The 6133-nt window shown below is 33.1% G+C and overlaps 1 long non-coding RNA gene across 1 annotated transcript; it reads left to right on the top strand.

Annotated features, from left to right (window-relative positions):
- The first annotated feature begins 2499 nt into the window (after positions 1-2499).
- Positions 2500-5453, top strand: LOC139361519 (uncharacterized). The gene is made up of 3 exons (XR_011619075.1): positions 2500-3147; positions 4359-4436; positions 4782-5453. It is a non-coding gene; the product is annotated as an uncharacterized lncRNA (long non-coding RNA).
- The last annotated feature ends 680 nt before the right edge of the window (positions 5454-6133 follow it).

The following is a 6133-nucleotide window of genomic DNA, read 5'->3' on the forward strand; positions in this document are numbered from 1 at the left end:
ATCTTTCTTCTTTTCTAATATAGGGTTCAGTGCTATAAACCTCCCACTAACTACTGAGTTACCTGCAAAGTACAAATTTTCATATGTCGTACTTTCATTTTGATCTACATTCAAATGCTTTCAAAAAATTTCACTTTTGAATTCACCTTTGACCCACTGATTATAAGAAGAGTGTTAGTTTCCAAATATTTGGGAATTATTAATACTTTGTTAATGATTTCTATTTTAATTGCATTGTCATCAGAAATATAATTTCAATGGCTTAAATCTTTTCAGATTTATTGAGAAAGTTTTGATAACTCAGAGTATGATCTATCTTGGTAAATGTTTTATGTACACTTGGAAAAGTTGCAAATCCTGATGCTCTTCTTGTTTGGAATATTCTATAAATACAAAAAATTGGTCTAGTTGGTTGATAGGTTATTCAAGTCTTCTTTATCCTTTTTGATTTTCTATCTCTATTTATACTATTTGGCATGAGAGAGAAGTATTAAAATCTCTAATTATAACTAAAGATTTGTCTACAACAGAATTTTTGCTTGCAGTTCTATCAGATTTTGCTTCAAGTATTTAAAAACTTTCCCTAAGTACATAAATGGAAAGAACTGTTATATCATCTTGATTAACTAACTTTGTTGCCATTGTAAGATTATCCTTTTTACCCCTATTAAGAGACTTTGCTCTTAAGTCTGTCTACTTTATCTGATAATAACATAGTCCCTCTAGCTTTCTTTTTGATCAGCGTTTGCATGATATATCTTTTTACAACCTTTTACTTGTAGTGGTGTTTTTATACTTAAAAAACATCTTTTGAAAAGCAGTGTATATAAGTCTTGTTATTTTTATCCAATCTGATAATCTCTGCATTCCAACTAAAAGTTTTAGACCACATAAATTTAACACTATTATTGATAAGATTGAGTTTAAATCTACCTTCAAGCTATTTGCTTTTTATTTATACTATCTGCGTGCAATTATTTTTTTTCTCTTTTTTCATTCTTCTTTGGTATTGAGTACATTACTCAATTTTTCCCTTTTTTGTTGACTGATTAGTTGCTATTTTTGATGTTTTATTTTAATGGATACTTTAAGGTTTTTAGTACACATTTTTAACTCTTTACCGTCTACTTTCAAGTAGTGTTATGTTTTTCCCATAGAGTGTGAGAACTTTAAAATAATGTATAGCTGACCATTGAATAATGTAGGATTTAGGGATGCTGACCGCCTGTGTAGCTGAAACCAAATATAACTTTTGACTTCCCCCAAATTTAACTGCTAATAGCCTACTACTCACCAGAAGCCTTATAGATAATATAAACTGTTGATTAACACTTATTCTATATGTTATATGTGTTAGATACAATATGCTTAAAATAAAACAAGCTAGAGAAAAGGTAATGTTATTAGGAAAATTATAAGGAAGATAAAATATATTTACTCTTTATTAAGTGGGAATGGATCATGATAGAAGTCTTCATCTTTGTCCTCTTCATGTTTAGTAGGTTGAGTAAAAGGAGGGGTTAGTCATGCTGTCCTAGGGGTAGCAAACGTGGGAGAAAATCCACGTATAAGTAGACCCACAGAGTTTAAACCCTTGTTGTTCAAGGGTCAACTGTGCTTCTACTCCCCACCCACCAGACCTTTATGCTATTGTCATGTATTTGTTTCTATACATGTTTAAAACAACACTTAAAGTATTATTATGTTTATTTTAAATGGTTTCTTATTTTTAAAATAAGATTTTAGTAATAAAAGTCACTACATTTATCTACGTAGTTACACTTTCTGTGTTTTTTCATTCCTTTAGGTAGATCCAGGTTTCAACATAGTTTCATTTTCTTCTGCTTGAAGTACTTCTTTTTTTTAACATTTGTTTATGCCACAAGACAGCTGATGATTATTAGTCTTCGTATGTCTGAGAAACTATTTTACTTAAATATTTGAATGATATTTTTGCTAGGAATAGAATTCTATGTTGACAGTTTCTTTTTTGTCGTTTCAGTACTTTTAAAGACATTACTCTGCTGTCTTCTAAGCTAGCTTTCCTAAGAGAAATCTAGAGTTATTACCTTTGATCTTCTGGACATAACATGTCTTTTTTCCCTGAGGTGCTTAAAGTTTTTCTCTTAAACATATATATGGTCACATTCTTCAGAGTACATGATGTTATGTTCATTTTCCTCAGTCTTTTTTTTTTTCTCCTCTGGCTCTTATTTTGGATATATTTATTGCTATATTTTTAAGTTTACTAGTCTTTTATTCTCCAATATCTAATCTTGTGTTAATCACATTGCATCTTTTTCATCTCAGGGATTGTAATTTGTAATTTTTGACTTAGATCTGAACCTTTCTTATGACTTTTATGTCTCTACTGAATAAGTTCAAGTTGACTTTTAGATTTTTGAAAGTATGAAATACAGTCACAATAAATGTTTTAATGTTCTTGTCTATTAATTCAGTTATGATAATCATTTGAGTTTGTTTCAGTTTCTTGATTTACTAGTATGAGTTATATCTTCTTGATTTTTTGCATGGCTGTAATTTCAGACATGAATTTTACCTTGTTTGATATTGGATGTTTTTATATTTCTTTAAATAATTTTGAGGGGCATATGTGTGTGTGGGTGAGAGAGAGAGAGAGAGAAAGAAACAGATTCACTATATAGAAACCATTGAGTCCTTCATGTCTGGTTTTAAGTTTGTTAGGCAAGACAAGAAATGCATTTATCTGGGTTTAATATATTTTTCTGGCTGGTGAGGCAAGACTTTTCTACTCTACACAATGTCCTCTGAAATAAGATGGTTTGGGTCTGAATAATGATTACAGATGCTGTTTTGGCACTGTGTGGTTTCCGGGCATTTTTTCTTCTAATCCTTTTGGATGGTTCTTCTCCCAGTCTTTGAGTATTTTCTCCCATGCACGTACTGAGCAGTACTTAGTTGAATTCTCTAGGAGATGTTTTTTGCAGTATATGAAATTCTTTCTCTGTGCAGCTCTCATTTTCCAGTGCTTCCGTCTGTCTACTTTAATCTCCTTAGCTTCCCCAGACTTTGGCTCTATTTTTTCAACCCAGGGAGGCTGTGGACTCTGTGTGAGTTTTCCCATCCTGCACTGCTCCTGAAAACTTTTTCAGGCAATTAGCTGCGGTAAGTGTAAAATTTAACTGCTTTCTTTCTGTCTTACTGTCCTTCATTGACTGATGCCTAATGCCTTAAGTGTCATTATTTAATATATTTTGTTTAGTTTTTCTGTCCCTTCTTTGTCTTGTTTTTTAAAATCTTTATTTTTATAGAATTTGAGTTTTGTCTAAAACACAAAGTGTGATTCCTAAAATCTTCTCAGTTGTTTAACAAACCATGTAAAAATTATGCATTTTTAGCATTTTAAATGTGATGTTCTGTCTTTTGTATTGATAAGTATTTTCATAAGCTCATCTTTTTCCCTTATGTATTCACTCCTAAAAAATGTCTAGTAAAGACTGGTGTCTCCACATGTATGTAGCCAATGTATTTTCTTTTTATTTTATTATGGCACACCTGATTGTTGTTATAATTATAATCCTGGACACAGAATGATAGAATCAAAAGCACAGGGTATCTCAATCAGGTGTTTCTCTGCACAGTGGTTTTCTCTATCTTAGGTGATGCCACTTTACTAAGGCAAGGGTATCTATTTGACACTACCTTTGTGCCAGGGATATCTTACAAATAAGCCCAGATTACTTTTTAGTGCCATTGTCCCCTGCTTCAAAGATAAGCCTATACTGTGTTGACAGGCTTAGATACTGCTGGAGTAGCCAAATAAAGTCCAGTTATGATTCTGTCTATATCTCTATTTGTCTTTTTATCCCAATTATTTGAGAGGCATATCCTGTCTCTTATGAGAGAATATTACATGATGTATGAGAGAATATAGTCTCTCTAACTTTATATATAGAAGAGATTTAGCATTATGCATTGCACATCAGAATCTTCAGAGCTGATACAGGTATTGCTAAATTATTGGTAATTAAATCTGAATCTAACACAAGGGTGCATATCCAAATACACATCACTTTCTTTTTTAGCAGCTATTAAAAGCTAATTATATTTGAAACTGCAGAGGGAGACAGGCACTGATTTCTTTTCTCTCTTTCTCTCTCTCTCTCTCTTTCTAAGATTCTACAAGCTAAGACAGAAAAGGAAAGGACAACAGAAAACAAAATAATTGTTATATCACTAAAACACAAATTTCTATAACAAAAGGAAAATGTTATTATAGAAAAAGCCAGTGGTGCTTTGAAAGAGTACAGTAATTAAAGAATATTAACCTTCAGGCAAATTAGAACAAGAAGTTTTTTCTATTTCCACTCACTCAGAACAAGAACTCTCCTAAGAAGAATGGTATAATTGAGGAGACATGTGAAACAAAAGCATGCTTCCTTAACCAAGAAATGGTAGGTACAGTGTATAGAACCAAACATTACTCTTTTGGCCAAAGGCTGCTTCTAGGGCATTATAGATAATGAATATACTTCCCACTAATCGACTATGATTCATCAACTTCATTACATAGGGGGACAATATTTTCTTGTTCAAAGAGAGAATCTCTTGAAAGTTTAAGACAGAAACAATTAAAAGTTACACCAGACACAAGTAAAAGCCAGATATCTCATAAGAAACCCAGAATATGCTCACCATGTTAAGGCATTACTTTGATTTGGATTTCTCCAACTCAGGAAACAACAACCACAACTTGTGGCATATTGGATAAAGTGAAAACTTTCCTTTATGATTTGCAGAGCTCTTCGTAATCCGGCTCCACTTCACCTATCTATTATTCTACCACTGTCAAGCTCTCAAGGAAGAGAAGAATTAACATGAGCTTTGTAGTGTGACCATCCTGGTAATGAATCATGGCAGCCTTTCACTTCAGCCAAGATCTCAGTGATGATGGGTGTCAGGCTATTATCTTCAATGTGAAGACAATGATAGATGACTTTCTAGGTTCTCATCAGCATGTGATTTAGGATACTTTTCGACTACCAAGACAGAGTAGTAGAAAGATAGGATCTCTTTTTCCTGGGGTAAGACATTTGGTATAATCTGGGCATGATCTGGAGAAATAACTAAGAGAGGAATGTCTGGCTTATGGGAAGTAGAATTCAGCTCACGATATTAGAAAATATCAGGGTGAATCCCATGGGCTGAAGGTTGAAGGCCTCGAGTCCGATTGGGAAATATGAGTTAGTGGCAGTGAAATCCAATATAAACACAGTCAGTTGGCCTGTTATACTTGTGTAAAAGAGTAGATAAGAACAAATTATATGGAAAGGCTTCAGCTGCAGATGTCTGGGGATCACTCATTGTGCATAGAGTCACTGGGGCTGACTCGAAGGATGTGCACACCTGAGGTTGCTGATAACCACAATTCTGTCTTTGTCTTTGACTTTCAAACTAAAATAGATTTGGATCCTGTGGGCTGCTTGCCAATAAAGGTGAAAATATAGCTGTGAAAAATAAGTGAAGAAGAAACAAGACAAGCTAAGAGCAGCACATTTTTGGACAGATGATACTCAAAACCTACCTACCGATATATTAATACAATAATTTAGAAAGTGACTTGGGATTTATTTGAGCAGTTGTAAGTTTCATAGACAATAGAAATTTTAAAGCTAGCTGCTGATTCACTGACCTTTTATTTTAAAGTCAGGTAGCACTTATTTGTAATGAGAAGCGTATAGATTTAGTCTCTTCTTATCTTCCTATCAGAAAACTTAATGTTGAATCCTTCTAGCTCACAGCTGGACTGTGAACATTGATTACTCTCATGCCCTGCATAGATTTGAGAAATTGTCTTGAATTTTTATTGACTTTATGTGGAATGGTGAGTTACACTAATTAACATGACAAAACTTTGCACTTTGTGGCTTCTTATTTCTGTTTGTTGTAGATCACCTACATTGATACTTCTACAGTTTTCTAGCATTGCATTTGTGTTTTATGGCATTCACTTAGAAAGCCATTAATATAGAGGAAATCCATCTGCCTTTGAAAGGATGTGTCTGTTTTTCTTTTTTTGTTTGCTGTCATTTTTTCCCTCTTTAACTTTTGTGGGTACATAGTAGATGTTTGTATTTATGGGTCACATGAA

This window comes from Macaca nemestrina, unplaced genomic scaffold (assembly GCF_043159975.1).
Source record: "Macaca nemestrina isolate mMacNem1 unplaced genomic scaffold, mMacNem.hap1 Scaffold_56, whole genome shotgun sequence".
In the NCBI taxonomy this organism is placed as follows: Eukaryota; Metazoa; Chordata; class Mammalia; order Primates; family Cercopithecidae; genus Macaca; species Macaca nemestrina.